The sequence below is a fragment of the Anser brachyrhynchus genome (assembly GCF_964034855.1).
Source record: "Anser brachyrhynchus genome assembly, chromosome: 1".
NCBI lineage: Eukaryota > Metazoa > Chordata > Aves > Anseriformes > Anatidae > Anser > Anser brachyrhynchus.
In genome coordinates this window covers 83,817,534-83,841,990 of record NC_137694.1, presented here as the reverse complement: position 1 = coordinate 83,841,990, position 24,457 = coordinate 83,817,534, and the positions used below count along the sequence as shown (strand labels likewise).

The 24,457-nt window shown below is 35.7% G+C and overlaps 1 protein-coding gene across 4 annotated transcripts in view; it reads left to right on the top strand.

Annotated features, from left to right (window-relative positions):
- ROBO1 (roundabout guidance receptor 1) overlaps nt 1-24,457 on the top strand; it is a 702,920-nt gene that overhangs the window by 422,931 nt on the left and 255,532 nt on the right. The window lies entirely within an intron of this gene.

Genomic DNA, 24,457 nt, shown 5'->3' with positions numbered 1-24,457 from the left:
TGTTATTCAAAGATTTAAAAAAAAAAAATGGGCTGCCTATGAATCATTAGCACAAAAACAATGAATGAACTATATGGTTAGTCTTATTATATGCATTTTAGTAGAGTTAAGAAAATAGAAAGATGGAAGAGGTATCCTATCACTTTATAAATTAAGATATTTCTGTATGCTTGCACACATCTTCATGCTTCCATGGAATTATGATTATTAGATGTGTTTGTTAGATTTTGTATAATTAATTTCAACTTACAGATGTTTTTTCCTCTCCAAATACCCATGCAAAACACCACATGTAAGAGGAGGCAAGGCAGCCAGGATTTTAACTACCAGGGTACATTTGGAATTGTTGCTCAAATAAACACTCAAAAAAAAAAAAAGGCGTATTTAGAGACACAAAATAATATTGTTTTGCTCTAAAAGAAGTGGTCTACAAATGATCTCTTTAGTTATAAGTATTTGGTCAAAGGAAAGAACAGTCAAGTGTGTTCATGTCACTTTGTATTCCTTATCTCTTCCTGTATGCTCTTTAAAGTCTCCTCATTTCAGAGGAAGAGAGGGTACATGAAAGGGTTTTGAACATGCCATACGAAAGGCCATGTGTAGGTCAAAAAATGTCAGTTTTGGGATAGTTAAGTATGAGAGGAAACCTTCCAATCCAGAAGTTAGTTATCTATCTTAAGTTGCTTTTCTAGGCTTCCTGTGTAATCTATAGCGATTCATCTGTTGTGTTGAAGAGCCAGTTCAGAACTTGGTCAATCACTCTCTGAAAATAGTGATCTCTCTGACTAAACAATTCATATTGGGAGTCAGAGCTGTCGGTCAACCTTTAGGCAAGCTAAGTAGATGCCACTGTTGGTGTATGACTTATGAAAATCCAGCCCTTCTGATAAACCTTAACTCCCACAGGAGGTGAAGGAAATGGGCTATAAAGTTGTTCGTTTGTTTGAGCCCTTTGCCTAGCCTTGCCCACATTCAGAGAGTACTTCATAATGCTTCTACCAGAAGGATCTCCAGCATCACATATAACACACTAAATGGATGTGATTAAGACCTATGACCATGCTGTTTCCTTGTTACTGCTTTAGCGATAAAAATAATTGGTGCTTGGCTAACTGGAAGTATGTTTATCCAGCAAACGTATAACCTTTTTAAACTCTCTGTTGATCAGTTAAAAATGCTATATACAGTATGTTGTAGGTGTACATGTGTTTTACTGGGCCTCCATGTTTAAGAGATTCTGATTTTATCTGGATGCTGTTATTTACTTTGTACCAGTGCTTGTTGATTCTTAAATGAGTTTTAACATTTTGTCCGTGCAGCAAAGCAGTGGCCATGCTTATTTCATACTCTGTGGTTTATGATGCGCCTAGAAGTAATGTCTGAAATACACGTAGTGTTTCTGCATTGTCCGTGAGGTAGACTTCAGTAGTTGATACACGATTGCACATATGAATTCCACTGTTACTAGATGGGTATGTAAGCTCTGCCTTAAGTCATCTTCATGTGATTACAGTAAGAGTCTTACTGACAAGGTCTGCATACAGAATACTGATATGACCAGTAGTTTTTTTTTTTTCTTTAAGAGGCTCTGCCTCTTAAAAGGCAAAAATAAAATGAGTATCTTCAAATAGACAAGGCAAAAATAAAATGAGTATCTTTTCAAATGTGTGCCACCTAACAGTAGTATAATGTTAAATTGCTAGTCCAGTTCAAAAGTGCTCTCATTTTGAGGTCTAGTGTCAGAAAATACACACCAACACCATTGCAAGGGAAAGTAATTGCTCTCTTTAGTTGGAAATAAGATTTGTAGGTTGGTAACAGTATAACAGTACATGATTTTAGTTGTTTACCAGCGGATTATAGACAAAGAATTTTAACAGAAAAGGTTATGATTTTAATGGAAAAGGTGATGTGGCACTGCAAAAGCACCGAAATATTTTAGATAGCACAGAAGAGGTGAGGAGCAAGAAGAGTTGCAGGTTGGTGGGATAAATTTATGTTAAATTCAAAATCTGTGGTTTATAGCTTCTATGCTGTCATCGTTATAAGATGTAGTTATATTCATAGTGGATTGTTACAAATCAGTAAGCTGTTTTGATTAACTTCTCAGTACACCTGTTTTGAACATAACAGCATTTACAATTCTGTGCATGTAGTCACATACAATTGCAGTTTTAGAAATCCTTATGTTGTAGTTTACTCTGTAAACATTCAAAAATATGTTAGATTTATTTCCATTTACAAAATACAGAATATCATTTAGAGTAATCATTTGGTTGTGCTTTGCTGCAAGTTTAACCAAAAAACATAGGAAACAAATGTTTTGTGAAAGCTTAGCAGTTAAAGCACTAGAGGAAGCAACTCCTGTCTTTACCACTTTATATTTTATAACGTGATAGGGAATTTAGCATGACTTTTTTTTTCCTGTCACCTATTAGAGTAACCATTTCAATTAGGTTGATGGACATGTGAATTTGACTTCTGATTTAGGTAAATACTAAAAATTTTCATGTCCTTTACTCCTTTGTGAAGCTCATTTTCTAAGCAGTTCCATCACTCATCATTGAGATAGGCAATACATTCTCTATGTGGACTGTGTAACAAGGTGAATGTGTTCTTTAAGTAGGATGTGCGTTGATTCTGCAGTTATAAAGCAAGAAAAGTAGAGAGATCTCATACCAAAAATTAAGCAAATACAGAATATTAAAATCTGCTTTATCTCCTATAGTGAAGCTATGTGTGTTTAAGGAACTCTTAAAAATAAATAAAATAAAAGCTTTAAATGTGATAGCCACAATGGAAAAGACACTAAAATCCCCAGTAAATTGTAGCAGTTGAGAAAAAAAATCCCTCTGCTTTGTCCTTTTTCTATTCAGCAGAAATAGAAAAGTCACTTTCTTTGTCGACTTGACTGAGGTGTTCATGTCATTTAATCCAAAGCATGCTGCATTTTCTTACACTGATGTGTATCTCAGTCATGACACTATAGTCCTTAATAGTATTGAACAAGACTTAAATGCCATCTATAATAATCAGAAAATCAAGTTAAGTAAGAGTTTTTTTAAAGAGTTTTCTTATTCTGTTTCTGCCTCTTGCGGCCTTTGCAAAATGTTTGAAGATCCCATGTATCTACTTATGGCATCATAGATTTGTTATATACTCAATAATGTTGTTTTTTTTTTTTTTCAAGTTGCATTTCCTTCAGTTTCTGTGGTTATTTCCTTGAAGCTGTCTCTGTACCAACTCCCAAAAATGCTTTAAAAGCAAGATGATCCTGTATGATACAGTGGTATCTTTCTTAAATCTACCCAACCAGTACTTGAACCCACGTGAACTGTATTCTATTTGATTATATTACAGGGACTGTAGTTTTCCCTGATAGCCACCCAATATTTCAAGAATTAAAATTTCTCACGCACTTTAGAGACATGTAAAACTATTCTAAGCTACACAGCATGTGAAAAATCACTTTTTAATTTGATACTAAATGACATTTTCTGTGTAATTTAAATGTATAAGATCTTCATAAATGGAAGGATCTAAATTTGCATAAATATGAACTCGGCAAAAAGCTAAATTACAAGTCAAGTAAAGAGATGTAAGTCGTGTTTAGGTTGGGGATTTTTTTTATAGTTGACTGGTTTCATCTTTATTTGAAATGTTACTCCCACATAATTTATGACATGGAGGCTCACTGTGTATGTTCAAACTTAATTTGCAGTAGAATGAATCTTCAATATGGTAGCACAAAAAGGGTGTGTGATGGGATAATCAGATAACAGCCTGTCATTCTTTACAGACTTAGCCTGCTACAAGTCCATTTGCCTCCCTCTTCTTGACTTCCTGAACTCGGCTCTTTGATCTCTGGAGACCTACTTAAATTAGCTGCCTGTTTTGTTTTTGAGGAATGTAACTGGTTTCAGATTACTACCTACAAGTGACACATTCTACAGTTATGAAAGGTCCTAACAAACCTCATAAAGGGCATGTCCCTGTCAAAATTAAACTAGGTAATTCTCCCTATAAATGTCACCTTTTACGGGTGGGAGCACAAAATGGAACTGTTCTTGAGACAATTTTGGCTATCACATAAACAAGAGGGAGTCAAGTCATTTTTCACAGCAGAGAAGCCAAAGATGTTTTGAAAACTGTGAAGTTGTACATCAGCAAAATGGAAGGTGACTGCAGGGACTTCATATTCTTGAATCTTTCAAGATTGTCTGATGAATGCATGTATATGATCAAGATCAAATTCAGTTATTGGCATGTGATAGCTTTCCTTTTATACTTTTCTCCCATTACTCCTTTTTAAGGAAAATGATATCTGTGAATCACATGGATGTGTGTTTTGTAGCATTATGTAGAAGTTTAGCTATATCAAGAGAGGCAACAATATTTGCAGGGATATATTCATCGTTCTTTTTCCACTCCAAAGTTTTTGAGGATCTTTTGAAAAATCAAGTGCAAATGAAGTTTGTTTTGTTTGCTGCTCAGTGGCTTCTTCAACTCTTATTTTAAATCATGTTTCTCTGAGAGAAATTTCTTCCACTTTTGCCGTGAAAGTTCTACAGTAAGTTTTATTGCAACACTTGAATTTTTTCCATTGATATATGGACTTGTTTCTCAAAAGTAATGCTTTTGCAAAAGTATTTGTAAAGTAAGTACACATGTACGTAACCTGTAACCTAAGTAGCGGCGTATTTTACGCTACATAAGCTGTTATTATCAATTTACACTGGATAATAGTCCAAATGCTTTGTCTGTTAGATCCCAGCAGAGTCCCAGTTTGTATATTTACTGTGCTGTGACTTAAAGAAAATAATAATTGCAAAAAAAGAGTCACGAAATGTGACTCAACAGCTGTCTGCTCAATGATTCTAAAACAGTAGTATCCTTCTTTCCTTCTTGCAGTGAGAAGTCAAATCTGATTTTTTTTTTTTTCTTTTTTCCAAAAAGTCATATGGTCTTGTATGTATGGTGTTAGGTAAAGTTACTGAACGCGCCATCCATCACTGCTATGGTACAGCACTGTTTTAAGCCCAGCTGAAATTAATGAACAAATCTGCAGACTTTGTTTCATGAGCTATTACCTCTTGCTGGTAAACAAGTGACTTTTATATGCACATAGGCATTCAAGTTAATGAAGAAGGATTTCAACTTTAGGAGAATCTCATTAAGCTCTTTTTCTTTTATTTTTTTTTCTTTACAGTGCTTCTTCACTGTAACATGCTACCTAAAATATGCTTGTGTGGGACAGTGATTCATCAAATCGATCCTTCAGAAATATTTAACTGTTCATTCTAAATTAAAAAGCAAATAGTAATAAACTGTCATAACTAACTGTTCAAAGAATGTTTCTGAAATTGTCTCATGCTCCTTTCAATTGAAAGGTATTTAAATAGAAAGTTCTATTTCCTTCCTTTGTTTTTTGCTTCAGCCAAAGAAGCTTCAGACAAAGGGAGGATCTCAAAAAATTTGGTGAAGCTATGCTGTTGCTTACCACAAGTCATGGCATTAACAAAAGTTGCTTGAGGCATAGAAGGTTTCATAGCAGTAGTATTGCTAATGCTTATTAAAAGATTTATCAGTGGTAGATTTACCTTACTCTTACTATGCAGCTGTAGCAAGAATTGAAAGCCTGGATTACTATAAACTGTATCTGAATCATATTTTAACAAAAGATGTAATGTCATTTAGAAGAAATATCCGCACAACTAAGTCAAAATTGCATGTCAGTGTGCTACTCTTTGTAATGTAGTTACCTCTACTTGAGGAAAGCAAGAACAATTTTTTTTTTGCCTACTCATAAAAGTTTGGGTATATCTATTTCCTCTGGCATTACAGTCAGTTGAAGAACATTAAGAGATTGAATATTAATGTAGTTTAAGTCCCCCACCTAGTTTTTAAAGGCATGTGAACTCTTATTTTTACTCTTTGTTTATTCTGTTTCTTTCATTGAGCCCCTGGTAATTGAAGGCATTTATTAGTGCTACTAGGAAATCCCACTAAATGTTATTTCTAGGAAGACTGTTTTTCCTAATGAGACCTGAGCATGAAGAAGACATGGAAAAACTAAACTTATTTGAAACATCTTGTCAGACTTCTAGATCCTAGCGTGCATTTGTATGCTATTTCTGTGTTTCTGTTTCTCTGTCTGTTAAGCATAGTAGTATTACATCCATGAATGTTTGAGAAGTGAACCTTACACTTTTTTTTTTTGCTAAAATGGTGTTGTCACATACTGAGTTAGACCTAATGAGGATAGCAGATGCTTTACAAAACTCCCATATTTTAAAGACTTTCCTGATTGTGTTTTCTCACACCTGTAAGACACAGATTGAAAGATAAGGAAATCTTGTCCTGTTCAACCTACCTAAGGAATTAGAGAGGTTTTATATTCATATTTTGTATACATATTTCTACTCTGTACATCTACTTGAGATTTGTGATATGAAACAAAAAAGGGCATGGAAGTGTGGCTACACAGAATTCCAACAGAACAGCAAAGGGATTCTTAAATATTATAGTGGCTGTTCTTAGATTTAATTGTATTATAATTACTATTATAATCATCGTTCAGTTAGAGAAATTGGTCTTCCATGAGCCTTCCACAGCTGTCCTGACATTCCCATCTGTCCTATTACATGGTTTAAAGGTAAAATAGTGACATATTTAAATATATATATATATTCAATTGTGATTCAAATTGGAAACAGAAAAAATATTTCAGGAGATTATGAATTAAAATGAATTAAGTTGGTCTCCTTTACTGGGTGCAATTAGGACATAATTTTGTATTGTCTTCAAGTTGGACCATCCCAACGTGAAGCCAATATGTTGTGTCTCTGTGTTCATTCTCTTTGTGAACAGAATTAATCTTCACGCAAGCAATCCACATAAGGCCCACATCAAGTTTCAGAGAAGGGGGCTGAATCAATCTAAAATGGTTTTACTTGAGGAAACCAAGATATGAAATCCATTGCTTCCCACTGAATTAGACCATTTCTTCTTTCACAGTGAGAGTTTAGAGAAGAGTTAGAGTTAAGACCAGGGAATTTGGCATGATTCTTTCACATACAGCTTTGTCATCTTTGTAACATAATCTTCAGCATATAGTAGGTAACTGTTAGAGTTCTAATAATGCATTGGTGTACTTTTAAAGTCATTCAGGAGTAAGAATGGCATACAGTCAGTGCAGGTGTCTTACTGTTAAAACCACTTTAAGTTCCTTTGAATTCCCATAAACAGAGATAACCATCCTGTGAAGAGGATGGTTGCATCAGCATTATCATTAATCAACGCTGATAAAATGGAGTATTCCCTGTTGTTCTGAAATTCCTTTGGCGGAAAAAGAAAAGGTTGCTACAGAATCCAAAGATCAGCAATGACTTATCTGTGCTTCATTTTGCTGTGTTATACAGAATATGAGCTGTTCAATTAGCTGGAGATTTTTCTCATTTCCCATAAATTTTAGGCAAGATCGGGTCTCCCTGGTTTAATGCTAGCATTATTAGTTGAAAGTAATGCCATAGTGTCAAAATTCAAACCACTTAATTTTTATAAATGTTCTGTGTTTTAAACAATCCCAAATGTGCTGACACTGCTGTTTTAAAAGAATCAAGCAAACAATGGGTTACTTGCTTTTCAATTGCAAGACAATGAACAAAATATTTTGGAAGCATATCAGAACTTCCATAATTTGAGACACCCATGGCCTGAGAGAAAAAATATGCCCTTTTTTAACCAAACCATCATTTTTTTTCATTTCTGTTTATTTGCATGATCAACAGATCTACTATACAAAAGGCTGTATTGGATAATGGTGGTATATTTTCTATGCTTCCAACAGCTGCTTCATTTACTATATTTTCATGTATCTTACCAAAAATTTAAGAATTTTGTTCTTAAAAGCTATGCTAAAATGATTTTAATTACTTGATATATTTGTATGCTGTTTTACAATTTGTACCTCACAAAAGAAATGAAAAAATACCCCCAGCTCAGCTTTTGTTGGCTACATTTCAGCGTTTCTTATGGTATTTACTGCTAGTTTTAGAATGGTCTTTCTTGCTCTGTCCTGGGGAGGGGAGGGTCCCTAACTTGTCATAGGATTTTTGCTATTAAAGCTGTAGTCCTTACCATCAGTTCATTAAATAACAGATAACACAGCTGTGGATCATGACCATTTTGTTTGCTTCACATTATCTGTGCAGTGGGCCAATAGGCACATGCAGTGGGGCAGGCTATGGCTTCCATTTAGTGCTTGATAAAGAAACCATACATAGTTATCAATACTTTGACTATATACAGCAATTCAAACCACAGTTCTAGAAATATTAATATATTTAAAATTGTTTCCATTCCAGCGATAATAGAAATAGTTTGTGTGTGCAAGCTGTGTATAAATTAATACTCCTATGGCTTTATAGGTTGCTTCCATGCCGATTGTTTGAGATCGAATCTGTTACGTGGGATCCAAAACAAACACTTGTAGAGTGAAGATAGCTCAGATCTAGTTAGTAGTCTGGGACTCCCATGGTGATACATCTATTCATGCCATGACAAAAGCAGACCAGTCTTTGTTTTTCCTTCCAGTGTGTGGACTCTGGGGGTTCCTCCTGACTTGCAGCAACATCGAGTGTGCTGCAGGCAAAGGACAGTGTAACCCTGGGAGGAGAGCCTACCATCAGGTTGTAGGCTACCGAACCTATGGGTTGGTTTGAGAGCAGGCTGGTACAGAAGGCCCTGCTAGAAAGAGCTGATTTCCTGCACTCACATGCTACATGGAGTACTTTGCAAGACGTATTGAAAGCTATGTATGTCAATCGTGCTGTTTATGTTGTTTATGATTTTATTTGGCAAAGTTTTGTCTAAGTTGTGGATGATTTTGTTTTTAGTGTGTAATTAGTTTTGAGATACCATGGAAGTTCTGTGTTTTGGGGGGATTTTTTCTGAGGTTTTCATTTATGGTTTTGTTCAGGACTAGGTTTCTTCAGGCCATAGTCCACCCTTGGGTCATGGGGGAGAGAAAAAAAAAGAACTGTTACATTTTTTTTGATATTACTTGGTGAATTTTTGATGATTCCGTCCTGCCAATACTCATGAAATAAAAGAATAAAATAAGGGATGTTCCTTACCAGAGTAATTGGATGTTCATTCTGTACAGGGGGAGCAAGTTCAATTTATGTATTGAGGAATAAAACAGGATACAGATTTTTTTTTTAAAAAAAAAAGCTTGACTGAAGATGCAACGACTTAAAATATGTATCCAAACTGACACAGTCAGCATGGTATAACTACATTCTGAAGTTATGTATAAGTCTTTAATTTAAGGAAAATTGTACGTGTGTTACCTAAAGACAACTTTTATCTGGGAACATATAAATAAACTTTAAAGATCTGAAGGTTGTATAATGTGCATACATAAGATCATTGTCTTATGATTTTGGTTGTTCTGTGCAGATATTTGGAAGCCCATACTGTTCATATCTTTCCCACTAGATGTGAAATGCTAAGCTTCAATGTATTTTGGAAACAGACTAAGAGGACTTATGTTGACACGTGTCCTCAGTAAACTTGAATTATAACTAATGGCATTGTCAAGACAGTTCACATATCAATGGTATTGTTATTGGGTATAATGATATGGATACAAGGAATGGAAGTTTTTTCTAGATACTCATACGTATGAGTCTTAGAACTACTGTGAAAACAGAGCAGTAAGACACCTGTTCAGTGCATCTATCTACTCCTGCCAAGGTCAGGGCAAAAAAGTAATGGGCCAAGTGAGCCCTTTGTCTGACCGAGGAAGGCTGTTCTTAGTGTTTTAGAAGCTACGTGGAAGAGAGGAGTTTAGGTTACTTTTATCTGACAAAGCTCTTGATAAGTTATAATACTGTGACTGTACAGATTATTTTTAAGCAGATGAGTAATTTAGGATAATATGGTGACCATGATGGGATGGATGATCAAATAAATTGTTTTGTAGTCTTGCCAGAAATTGCAGTGCATTGCAGCAAATCCATAGATCAAAGAATGTAGTGACAGTCTTTCCGTGGGATGGGTAGAAGGTTATCTGAAACCTCAAAGCAAAACTGGAGAAGTCGGTTCTTACAAGTGGAAGATATGCCTTGCAGTAGACTCATCAGTCTGAGTGAACAAAAAAAATGTATAAATGGTGGAGTTTAAAGGGCTCTAACTTCTCAAGCATGAACCTGAGATAGATGTATAAGTCACTTTCCTGAATCCAATCAACATAGTTGACTAAAGCTGTTCTTAGATCTGTTGCTGTTCAGAAGCATGTGGAAAACAATTCAGATTAACATCGACTAGAAGCATCAATAAAGGGAGTCATCCGAGTTACATAAAGAAGGAAACAGAGGTCTTAGTCCCACGGCCTGTTTTCAGTCTCTGCTGCAGACTCCTCCTCTCCCAAAGCGCTTGGTGAGGTGCCCCTCGGCAGGTCTCAAACTCCTACGCTTCGTGGGCCGTGGAAGACAGCACCTGAAGCAGAGTTTGGTGGAGCTCTGTGGTGGAGATTATCAAATGGGTTGGGATCGCTGTCTGTCTTCTCAGTTTTTGTCTGGTTGGTGGGCTTCTGCTATTCCAAGGGGATTTTGATATGCCCTTTTAAACCAATAGATCTCTAATTCCTTTTCTTTGCCAGTTTCTGCTTTAAACTCTGACTTTTTTTTTTTCCCCCAAAGTCACCTTGGTATAACTAAATGAAGTGAAGATGATCATTTCTCTTTTTATTCGTGTTTACATTTCCTAGATGATAATACAGTCAAAGTATAAAGTCAGGCAAACACAATGCTGTCTGGTAATTCTCATGCATTGCTTGTTTGGATGCTTTTTTTTTTTTTTTCTAATCCTGCATGTTTTCCTGAAGTACTGAAACACCTGCTCCTGAGCTAAATTTGGAGAAAAATTTGCATTGTGTCAATACCCTTTAGTGTATGCATATAGAACCTTTGCCAAATACTTCATATGGATGAGATTTCATTGTTGTTATTATTTTGAATCCTCCTCCTCCAGGAAACAAAGGTATCAGCTGTATTTAAAATTTTGAAGAAATTATTATTATTATTATTTTACTGCCAGCACACTGAAACCTTTCTTAAAAATCAGGCTGCTGACAAAGATGGATTTGCATCTTTTTGTCTGTGAGCTGTTTTGATGAGAACTGTCTGAGTTGGATCCTGTATGTAAATTGATTTCAGATGATTGCTTTGAATTTGAAAGAAATTTAATTTGAAGACTGCCCTGTTCTACTCCCTGTGGAAGTGGATGGCTCTCTACGTCATCTGTTAAGCTGTGCATAGTCAGCATATGGCTGTTCCTCTTCTATTTAAACTGTTTTCTCCCGAGAAGGAGAAATTCCCTTCAGACCAGACAGACATCTGCTGACTCTCTCTTACTAGCAAAGCAACTGAAAAGATATCTTTCCTGTGATTAAAAGAAATACGGCTGGAGGCACTTACTTTTTGTTCAATTAATCAAAGATTAAACACATGTGGACTCTCTAAACTGAGCTTCTTTGTGCTTCTATGCTATCAAAATTGATTGGAGGGGAGCAGTTCACTAGATCTGTCTTGACTGAAATTTAATATTTTACCTACTTGGGTGCTATGATTCAGTTCTAAATCTTCATAACAAAGTGGAAAAAACACTGCGTTAAATTCATTTTCCAACCCATGCTCTTAAAAAAAAAAAAGTCTTAAGGATGTATGTGATTGTACTGTTTTGTACACACTTACCATTTTGGTTTCTGTAACCATTTCCAGATGTAAGGGCATTTTTGGTTACTTCTGTTCCTCAGCTCTTCCAAGTAAAGAGTTTAGTGGCTGAAACTGTTCTAAGTTTGGTATTCAGCTCAGTACCTTATCCTTACTTAGCAATTATACCACAGATAGAGTGTATAGAAACTTAAAAGCTTTCAGGTTTTCATCTGTCGTCAAAAACGACTCTCTTTTTCATTCTAAAGTATATAGAATATGCAGACTAAAAATGCCACAAGAGCAAGATGGCAATAATTAAGTGGATTCCTTGAATACCTTGCTGCCCTTAAATTTTTCATTGGATACTAGTGAGTCTGCCTCATAGACATCTTTATCTGAAGATAATTTGTTTGGCTCCTGTTTTATTAGTGGAATTAGTTCTTCAGTGCAGTCTGTAGTAAGGTTCTAAAACAGGAAGGGCTCCACTGATAATGTAACTTTTCTAAGATATTTTATAAAAATGTCTTCTTCTGGACTGTTCTGTATAACTACTACGTTTTTGGTTAATTAGCTGAATTTGCTTCAAAACATCTATGTACCACTTTCTGAGTAAACATAAATTGTAATACAATGGAAAGGACTGTCCTTTGATAAATAGGCACCCAGCAGCTTTTTTGAAAAGCTATGTCATATGATGGCAAAGTCTCTTAACAAAGTAAGATACACAGTAAGTATATTAATAATAATTAAAGAAGCAGATAATGAAATAAACAAAACTGTCATCACGGAATTTGTACTAAAATAAAAATAATCAAAATCTCTATGGTATGTACCTTTATTCATTAATAATGGGCTGAACCAGTCCAGTGATGTTAATAAAAGGTGGAAGGATAGGCTCTTCAAGTTGTTTCAGCATTTTAAAATTGAACTTTTTTTTCAACTTGAAAAATTTTGCAACTATTTTGGGTTTAAAGTAAAATCATAGTCTTATTTTAGTAAATTACCCTGTACAGAAAAAAAAGAGTATCAATACATATACTTTGAAATGGGTATCTTTCTATTGCTTTGTGACCTTTTTTTTTATGACTTTTTAAAGCATTTTATAAGTGTTTAGATATGCTTGTACTTGGGTAGTAATGAGGTCATACTATTGCTGTTCTACAGATAAAAAATCTGAGACAGGAAGAAATCAAATACCGGTCTTGGAAGGTCAGAAAGATGTCTGTCAATTGTGGGGAGATGTGGGGACTTGCTGTTGCATTTCCTGCTCACAAGACCACTCTTTATCACTAGGCTTTCAAGACTATTTGAAATGTTTCATAGCTATTTTTAGCACTAATTGCAAATAACTTTCAAAGTCCTTTGAAATGTTCCACAATTATCCCTTTTGGGTGGTGCTGGGATATAAATTTAGTTCTCTAACTTGTAATTTTCAGTTTTCCTTCTATGGATTTATTTCTCTAGACCCTAGATTGCTGGTTCCTTATGGTTATGGGCCACTTTTTTTTTTCTTCTCCTGCCAGCTGCTCATGGATCAGATGAATATATCAAGATGATTGTATATTTAACCCTCCATTGTCTACAGTGGGAAGGCTGCAAAAGGGAGAGCTGAATAATACTTAGCTGCTACAAAATGCACTAGAGAGTTTGGTACAGAAATGCTTGTTTTCATAACTTCATTTTAGTGTGTTTCTGCTGAACTTGGGACTGCTCTTGCAGAAACAAATTGGTGTGGATTTTAATTTCACATGTGTGCAAGAAGAACTTTTAAGGGTCAAATGTAGACCCTTTGCTTTAATACACAGTGGATGGGAAGAAGGGGACTTAGTGTCCAGGCCAGGAACATCCAGCCCAGCTCACTGCTCCAGGATAACGACCTCTGTTAGGAGAGATTTTAGGTCCTGTACAGGAATGATGCTGTCTTCCTCTCATCTTGCTTGGAGGGGTGGTTGGAGTACTGGTTCACTCTTGGTCTGCCCTAAGCAGACCTAGTAAAGCTACTTCTGAAAAGCCTGTTATAAAAGGTGGGTTGACTTTGGAGCCTAGTGTAGTTGTGGAAGTCACCGTGGCGGGAGTCTATCCCTCTGGTTTAGCCCAGTCTGGGGCAAATCCTGTGAATGACCCAGCCTGCACTCGGCTTGACTTGGCTTAGTTTTGTGCTGGCTGCTCTCTGGATAAGCAACTGGACAAGGTGGGAAAGTGCTGAAGCTGTTCCACTTCCTTTTTCAGCCGGTCAGCCATCAAACCACTCTATTACCCTTCCCCACCCTTTACTTGTCCTTACTCCATTTTCTTTCTTTCCTGCTCTCCTGTGGGCTAAGCAAATTGTTAGCACAGTACAGGATGTGCAGTCTTGCTCCAGGCCATTGTGGAAGTCAAGTACACTGTCTTGCGGGGCTGGATTCAGCCTTCGGGCTGTCAATTAGTTTTCCCCCTTCTAGAGGGAGACTCACAACTCATGCATATTTCTGCTGTATGTCATGGAATAGATGCAGAGCTTCAAAGTTAAGAGGATAGAAAATGGGAGCAGTAATTAGCAGCCACAGTCCCTGGGTTTGTTTTTTCAGTATGCTGTCATCATTTAAATATTTTGTTACTGGAAAGAAGAAAGCAAGTTTAATCTCTTCCTGACTTCAATTATGGCAAAGAAGAAACTTGATTTAAACCAGTGTTTATGGGAGATTAGATGAGCATGAGGGGAGGTTGTCCATCAGAAAGCAGTATAAACTGATGGTGGAAAAACAGATTTAATTTTCTTTGAATTATCTGACTATAGCTTATAGAAGGAAACAAGAACTGAGCATTTTCCTCTTTGCATGCACACACAAAAAAGCAGAAATAATAAATACACTTAGAGTTACTAAAGTAGATGTACATAGATTGGATTTACCCAGTAATCATTAGTCACAGCTTGCAAGATTTGCAGGTATGGCTAAAGTTGGCAGATAAATAGTAGTAAGGTAGAATCCACCTTCCGTATTTGAACTGAATGGCTTGGCAAGTATATTTTATTGTATTCAAATGCCACATTACATGGCACCAAAACATACATTGTTTTCATAACTGTATCGTAAGTTTATGGGACAGTATTCTGGAACAGAATGATGTTGAGAAAGATCTGTATTCATGCTAGGCAGTCAAGATTTTTCAAAGTTATACTGGAAAATATGAGCAGGGAGGTGAAATAAAGGTGAATCAGTGTGACTGTTACTACAATACTGCATCTACACACACACAAGTCATGGAAAATTTGGAGTGGGTTCAGAGAAACTGCACAGATAATTCCAAATTTGAAAAGCTTGATACACGTGAGACTTCTGCTCAACCTAGTATAGTTTTATCAAAGCAAATATAAAGATGCAACTTAATTAGAGGTTAAAGATACTTGTACTATGAAGGTGTTATATGAAAGTAGATAGAGAGGTTCTGTCTCAGAAGTTACATATGTGCATTATTACCCTGACTACAGTTAAAACACTGAAGAAAATCTGAGCAGTTTTGTGCCTGTGAAGTAAATCAGTAAGTAAAACATACTGCAAATTCTGATGCACGTGAACTTTCATGTTGCTCTGGGAGCCTCAAGCAACACTGAAGTTTATTTCATTACTGTCACGTATTCTTCAGTTAAGAACACAGTAAAGAATGTTACAGGAGGAGAAAGTAAGTATGCAGTTTGCTGTTCAGACTGTTTCTGCTTCCTAAGTAACATTTGTGTTCTGAGGAGATGCATGTTTATTCAAATAGTACACAAATTAGTGAATCCAAGAGAAGGAGAAAGGGCAGATGAGAACTGCAGTTGAAACTTCAGAAGCACAATTTGTCAGAAAACCATAGTAGTTCTTAATTTGCTTTTTTCCCTCTAGGAAAAATGAAATCAGGAGATACGTGTTTTTAGTTGATTTTTTCCCCATGTTTTCTTGAAGCATTCCTATATCAGAAGCGAGCTGATGATAAGGAAGATGGGACAGGGCCCTATGCAGTATCTTCATTCTCACCGTTAAAGAGAATAATAGAAAGTTCGAATTCATGTGGTGTACATTGGAAAACATTAACTGTTCACCAGACTTTAATTACTGTCTCTGCTTGTAATTCATTTCGATGGCATCTTGTAAATCTGCAGACCACCAGAAGAGCAGGAAACGGACAGAAGTAGCTGGTTACACAGTACAGCCTTGCTTAGCAGATTTCATGCAAAAGCACGTGTGTTTTGATGTGTGCACAGCACAGGAAAAATAAATCTCTCATTCCTCATCCACCTCTGCCTATGGGCACTCAACTAGGTCCAGTCTGCTAGCTGGACCTTTGTAGGAAAATGAAGCTCGCTCTGCCCAGAGAGTCCCTCAGGGCTACCTGCCTCCTCCCTCACCTTGCCTCCCCCTCATGCCCCATCCCTGCATGTTGTTTTCTCAGACTCCTTCAAAGTGTAGCTGTCTTCTGGCCTGATGATCTTATTTCTTCTATCTGCAGTCTTTTATTCTGCATCTTAGGCCTTTAATAGTCTTCAGAATGTACAAATTGGACTTGGGCAGCCTTGCAGCTGCAGCGTTGGAGCTCGTGTGGCCTCTTGAGAGGCGGTCGCACAGCAAACCAAGAAAGCTGTTGTCAGCATATCTAAGCTAGGTCAAATTTTGTCCATCTACTACTTCTAAAGATTTGCTTTGTAAACTGTGTTGAAGACCTCTGTAATTCAGTAACTCAGTAAGATTTTTCCTACTGTTATATGTTGTTGATCGTGAATTGTGTTGTGGATAGGATTTAAAGAAGGTAAATTCAGAGTGATGATCTCTTTATTGCTGACCTTAATCATGTGATTTTTTTGTCTACTTCAAATGATTTGGAGAAAAAAAAATTCTCTTGAAATGTATTACTTCGGTTAAGATGACTTGTTGCAACATATGGCTCACTGTGTCTAATGCCTGATTATTTTTATCTGACTGTTCCTACTACAGATGTATTGGAGACTCTTCTGGTTGATGAGTAGAAAGCATATCTGAAAGATGTATGTATAATAGGAATAAATAATCACAGGCTCTCCAGGTAGTTTATTATATAAGCATTGCAGTGTGTCAAAATTTGGAACAAATTACATTGCTTTTTTTTTTTAATTGCAAGTGGAAACAAATTAAGTGAATGGCACATTAAGGCATGGCAGTGCTCAAATAGATACAATTTTGTAAGTAATGCATATTTTTACTTCAGGTAACATGCCCTCGTTTACTTCTACTGATGCTGTAAATAATCAAGATGCTAGTATACATTTTAAAAATAAATTGTTCATTGAAGCCTAAGTATGTGTATTACATGAATTTCATATATATCACTTGAAATAAAAATTCTGGACAAATATATTCAGACATCTTGATCAAAGCTGTTTTAATACACAGAAAAAACTCTGCCTTAAAAATGCAAAATGTATTTTCAATTATTTCATGCAATAAAGATCCTTTATGAGCATGTGAATTTATTTTTATCCTAATTTACTATATCATCCATAAAGAAAGTAACATGGCTGCTATAAAAAGTTATGGAAGGCTTTGCAACTATTTTTTTTTAAGACGCTGATTGGAAAATGTTAGGTTTTACCTTCTTGAGGAAGTCCAATATGTGCTTGGAAAGGAGAATGGTTTTACAAGAAGAATCAAGGAGGACTAGTGCTATACTGGGGCTAATTACAAGTTAAGAAGTACTCTTTAGGTTTACTTGAAAAAGAATTTTATCCAAAATACCTTGGAAAATGCTGTCTGAAAGCCCTCACACTTTTATGGAGGGAAATAAAGTTAATGCTGGCAGATGTGGTTTTTATGGTGGGGGGAAGTAAGCTTTACCATGATGGTAAGATAATTGTTTCTTCATGATAGAAACAAACTATCAAAGGTTGAATGACTTGTTTTTTGGTAAAAGCAATAACTTTTTTTCTAAACCTTGTTAAGCATGTGATTTCAGTGATAATTAAAATGGCCAAAATACATGAATGTTTTCTAAGCGTGCTTTGTTAATTTGTTTAGAAAAACATTAGTCAATAAAACTTCAAAATAATTTGTAGTGAAAGGTTTCCATTAGAGCATTATTGTTTCCCTTGCAGCTTTGTTCAATGGTAAAAATTACAGGTGAAGTGAAATAAGACTTGTTAATAAATACAATTATCTCTCATGCAGCTTATAAATAGAACTAGTGATATAGAACTAGTAAGGGTGTCATGGAAATTGAAAGGGGCTTCTTATTCCAGTGAAGGTTAAATTGACATTGTTTACAGGGATATTTTTTTTTTTTTGAATTTTCTTCATAATTTTTTTGCTGTCTTGGAACTGGGACATCTCTTTCAGGCTTCTGTTCTCTTACAGTATTTGTGGATTAATATCTATCCATGATACATTTCATAATCTCTCTAGCTATTTATTTACCAGTGACAGTGTCTGTCCTGGGGAAAGTTGTTCAGCAGTGAAGCAGAGGTCAGTTTCCTTCAGCTCTACATGGAAGTAGTAATGCACAGGAAGATTATGGAAGGAGTGTAATATGAATAGTTTTCTTTGGCTATCATTTAACCATTGCAGTTTATGAAAATGTTAAGGAAGCAGGGAATTTTGCTCTTTCATGTATCTGAATTCTAGTTCAAGACTAAGTACAAAAGGACCATAGTTGTGGACAAAATTGATTTGCGTGCAGTCTTTTGGTGACATAGACGTGTTCCTCTGCTAGTGAGCAGAGAGAGGTTCTTTTTAATAGGGAAATCCAATAGCTTTTCAGTTGTTTGCTTATTTCCCTGGTAGGCAGGACCAGAAATACAGTGAATTTTTCATCTTTATTTAAGGATGAGAAACGCTAATGTGAAAGATTTTTATTTATTTTAACGATGGGGAGAATACTTACCTTTTATCCATGGCTTTCTGTAGAGAGCTTTTACTTTAGCCTTGGTCATGCTTCCAGTAAAAGAGCTCTTAAATACTTAATATTTTTCATTTGTCCTTGGAAGGCCTGGGTATGTCACGAAACTTGTCCATCTTTAAAATCATTTTCATTTTCTATTTTTCTTTGATTACAGATGCTTCTTTCCTAAACTGGGGTTTATCTCCACATAAAGTGACCTATATTGAAGTTGATCTGTATAAATAGACTGGTACAAAGGCTGCAGACTAGGTGTTAGTTTAATCAGGAATATTTGTGAAAGAAATCAAGACAAATGAACTAGGGATGAATGCTGTGTCTACAACAAAGGTTAACCAAACTGCTCCATGTTTGACCATAGAATACACTGACAAGATCACAGTAATTACTAAAGTTGAGTTGTATCAGGCCTGTGGGTTGTTGGTTGCTCTGGGTAGGCTGCAGCCATAACTATTATGTGGCATGTTGACAGACAGTTTCATTAAGGGGCAGATATACCTACTGGAAGTGAACTCATAGGTTATTACGTACTATATCATATCTTCAGGCTTTATAACAGACAGTACTGCAAGGGTCTTACAAAACAAAGACAGGTAAAGGAATTGTGTGAGTGTGTGGAGACCAGGAAACCACCCTGTACTCTGGACTTGGATTAGTTTGCTTTGTGGCCATGAACTAGTATGGCTTTTCTAGTAGGGTCTCGGTAGAATACGTATCTAAAGAGACTTTATGGCCATATAGGAATATTTTTGTATAGGACCTCTATACAAAGGCAGTGCTTTATCAAGTACCTCGAGGAAAAAGTGCCAATTAGGTGTTTGTTTACAAGTGTTTGAGACAAGTTGATCATACTAATACAGCAGGTTGGCTTAGATTTGCAGATTAACATTATAATGTTGCTAAATTTAGGTTTTAAGCAAAATTTCAGTAAAACATTTTCAGTGAATGTTTGGGTTTCATTCCAAACAAAATCTTTTCAAAATTTGGTAGAAACAAGAAGGAAGTTTCAGAATTAAAGAATAGTAAGTCTATGTGAATCATATGTATAGGCCACGTTTTGTAAGTATTCTACACTGAAATTGGTAACAACTGAGGAAGGTAGGAAAACATTTTTGTTTCCAGAGTGAAGTGATTCAAGTTTTGGATGAACTCCACTTGAAATCCTAGTTACTGGAAAAGTTCAGAAAAGACTTGGTTCTTCTTGTTGCAGGTACAGTTAAGGTTTGCCTTTTTAGTGCTTCCTTCTAGTGCATTACTGCTTAATGTTACCTGGTTAGATCAAAACTGGTAGTTCCGGTAACTGTCAAGTAGTAATGCAGAAATTAGTCTGAAGTAGGAAATGGACTTAATTTGGGGAGATTGTAAATAAATAAGTAAAAAATAATACAAACAATTGGTGTTTTATCTGCAAAAGTACAGTAAGTCTGGTCAACCTGCAAAACCACAGCAGTCAGTTAAAAACAAACTAGTGTTTTGTTTTGTTTTGTTTTCCCCGTGGATAACTTTCTTCATGCTTCTTTCTGATATTTTTAAAAGAAAAATTCAAATGTTATTTGATTGCGTAGATTACTTAGGTAAATGAATAAATATATATTTATATCCCTGTTTGCAAATATTGTAATTGTCCTTAAAATTAAAGCTCTGGAAATTTTGGTCAGAATTATAGCACAGTGTGACACAGTAGTATATTGATGTAGCAAACTTCTAGAAATGGTGCTTTTATATATATATATATATATATAATATTACTTTCTTGTAATCTCAATGTTTAGAGTATGTAAGGTAAAGGAAAAAGACTCTGGTTTAACAAAGACAATCATTGTTTTGTCTGCCTGTATTTCCTCAACATAAAAAGAAAAGCATATTGAAATGTATATTATTTCTAGTAAGAGAAATTATTCTAAAAAGAGATGTTAAAGTCCTGAAATTGAAAGATTCAGTAGAGTTTCACATTAATTTCTTGAATATGCTGAGATTAGTGCTTTTGAGAATGAGCAGGAATTTCAAGTTAAGAAATGTAAAACATGTTGCTGACTTTTTGAAGTAATATTTATCTTTTCGTTTGCAACCATTAACTTCCCAGTTCATTTTAGGCAGTGATCAAATTTAAGAAAATAAATGAGGGAAAAAAAAATCAGAAACAGACCTAACTTTTGCAGGATTTTTGAGATGCTGGATATTCTCAGGAGGAAAATTGGTTCTCTAGTGAGAGGTGATCTTCCTTGATTATTATTTTTCAGAATTCGAGAGTTCAGATACTTGTTGGAAGTATGTCAATTTTTGTATACAGCCAGCAACATGTTAGGACCTTAAAAAAAAATAAAATAAAGATGAATCATAAATTGTATTTTAAGAGGAGCTTGTATTTTAAATTTGTTTGTACTTAAAATAAGCAAATGGTCTCACTGAGGGTTTTACAGAGGCTTGCTCTACAACTTGCTAGAGGACATGATTTGTTACAGTCTCTGTAAAGTGGCCTTGTATGTTTATTGCCTTTGCGAATATTGTTGGATATTTTGTCCTCTAGTCTGCATGAAAGTCTTGTGTTGCAAGTTTTATTAAATAGGAGTAGAAATTGAATTAGAAAATAAACCAAGAAATGCTTTTACTAGTAGGAGTATTTAAAGATGTAAATGTAGCAGACTTTTTTTCTAAAATAGAATCAGAATCATTGTGGTTGGAAGGGACCTCTGGAGAACATCTAGTCCATCCCCCCTCCTCTCAAAGCCTGTCAAGCTTTTAATCATGTACAGAGAGTTCAAAGTAATGTCAATGCCAAGCTAACTGTGTCTGAATTTAGAGGGGAAAGTAATAGATTTCAGGTTGTCATAAACCTGCTGCAATAAAGCATTTCTTTTAGGTGTTGGTCATAGCTTACTTCAATAGTTTCTTACCTTGAAGGGAATGCAAAATATGTGCCGAGGAAAGTCAATATTGATCTAAAGTAGGTCATTTTTTTAAGTTGTATTCTCTCAGATTTTTGTTAGTGGATTTTTTTCGCGTGCATAGATATGTAAAAGAAAATATAAAACTTCAGTAAATGCAATGTGAGCCTACTTTACTTTTTCTATTGATTTAGAATGAGTGTAAAGACTTTTATTTAATTAAGGTCTTATAATGAATATTAAAAAAAAAAAAAAAGGAAAGTATAAACCAAGTATAAACCACTTATGAGTATATTATGCCTGCCTATGTTATTCCAGGCAACAGAGGAAAAGGAACCCAGATTAAAACATTTTTTTAATTAAAGGTCATTACATCAATTTCCTATATAGTATTATAAACCCTGAAATTATAATCTTTCCTGGAGTTGCACGAAGCACATATTACAAGGAGAAAGTCTACTTTATCCTGTTCATAACATCTTTAATTGGCTTATTTTTATTTACTTTATTGTTTTTATATAATGATTTGACTAACTGAATTGCTTCTATTCTTACCACTGAGGTGATTATTTAGTGAGAAAATGAAAATCATGTGGCTAGCTTTTTTCTAATGTATTAAAATATGTTTTTTCCTAAAATAGTATTTTTATACTTTTTCATAGACTTTTTTGTACTGACCACAGAATTCCATCCAGTGTTCAGAGGATCAGAAGAATTTACAACCTAGCCTAAGAGTAAGCATACAGAAAGAGGGCAGGAAGAGCTGAACGGGCTGGGAGGGACAGGTGTGTTGTGCTGTTGAATTCCTGTTGTGGACACTTGGGCAGGCCGAGGCAGCAAGTACCAGCAGCGGGGTCTCTCTGCGCTGGTCTCCATGGGATAGTTACCTTTGACATGGCACTTGAAGTGCTTCCCACTGGTTTGCAGTAGTGGTGCTTTACACCAAAGCCAACAGTCTGAGCAGAGTCAAGGTTGGGGTCCAAAGCTGTTTACTGCTTGGTTTGAGAGTCTCTCTTTGGTTTTTCAGTTCAGATGCAGACTAAACCACTCTATTGTTGTAGATTTTGTGATGCTGTGCCACAGCTCATTTTGTGCGCAGACAAGAAAGCAGTTTGTGTAGTTTCACAGGGGAAATGGACCGTGGGGCCACACAATTTACAGTTTCACTAAGAACATCCGGCAGACATTGTCATCAATGAGAAGATGACAGTATAGATGTTAATGTGAATGAGTCTCTCTTAATCTAAAATGAATAACATGGGTGTAGTTTGAAAGGGCATGTGATGTATTAGTTTTGTGAGATAGCTCAACCTGGATGTGTGCTCACCGAGTTAAGATTGCAGAGGAAACCTGCCAGTAGCAGAGGAGGGGTTCTAGCCTCCCACGGGTCTGGGTTGCTACATCTCTGTCACAACACTGTAGGAACTCAAAAGCAGTGTAATCCATATTATAGTTGCATAATATAATGGGTAATTAAATACCTGAAAGATTATATACGCTCAAAAAAAGAAAAAAAGTCTTAGAAAAAGACTTCCTATTCAGATGCTTACTCTTTGGAAGTCTCCTGGAAAGAGATTTTTTATGTTAGGAAACTTCCTGTACTGTGGAATTTACTTCTCCAGACCCCAGCTTCTGAAGTACTAGACTCCCATAGGCAGGTAATTCATCTCTTTGCTGTGTTGCTCAGAAGGTAGGAACCAGGAGATAACCTAATCTCTTTCCTCCATACACGTGACCCCACAGAAGTTGGGAGCTGGCTGAGAGGGAAGCTAACTGTTTTTCTGTCAAATTAGGTCAGATGTGCTCTTGGCTACAGTTAATCCAAATTAAGAGGTTTCAGTCCCAGCTGTTTTGTTTCTGTCCTTCCTACAGTTATTACAGCCCCACTCTGATGTGCAGCATAACCTCATGTTTAGCTGCTGTCTAACCCAGTTCTGTCTAAGACGATCTGTTTCGAGAAAACCTCAAATAAACTTATGCTATTTAAACTATATGGAATTAGTTGGACAAAACTCAGTTAAGGAAAGACTATAATCTAGCTTTTACTTGGCCTATATTTAGGCTAACATATTTAAACAGATCTTTACCAGAGCTGAAAGCCGTTGTTAAAGGAGAGGGAATACACAGCTGAAGATGTCAATCTCATCTCCCTGGCAGGACAGCATGCATGGCTAGGTCAGGCTGCTGTCAGCGTACAACTATCTATTTGGTATATGTAGCAAAAGTCACAGGATTCCTACAGATTTTGTTATTTTAGTGACTTCCATGTTCCTCTACAATATTTGTGCCTTTCATGTATGTTTGTAATTTCGACTTTAACACAGTGATCGATTAAACTTTTAAAATCTCACCTGCTGATGTTCCCTATTTTCACCTGATATATTAGCCTAAGTAAATGACATCTGGTAGGAACCTGTTCCTCACCTGGATTAAACTATGCTCAGCTACTTGAAACAAATGCCTAACCAAACTTGAGCAACAAAATTCTGACTGCATGGAAGATCTGTTCTTTCTAAATGCCTGAACTAAAAAGTTAATTTGTTTATAAGGAAATCTTCCAAAAAGAGTTTGTTTGAACTGACTTTAAGAAAACTTCTGCATTTAATGTAGTAGCTCACCCAATACATTCTTGCTTACTGTATTTACAGTCTAGTACAATATAGTCTCATCTTGCTGCAGGTCTTTTGGCAAAGTATTAGCCTATTCTTTAGGGAATAAACTGTTATGATATATGAAATCTATCAAATGACATAATATTTCTAACAATCAACTTAATTTTTCTTCTCTTGAAATTCATGTGCGTAAAAGCTTGAAGCATTCCTTAATTTGTTTAAAAACAAACAAACAAAAAAATAAAAATGTCCTGTTTATTTATCTGTGTGAGTACCATTAAATATTGTAATTGTTGTTTAATGGGCCGTTTTGGTTCAACTTAGCTGGAGTTGGAAAAGATGACATTTTGAAGTGGAA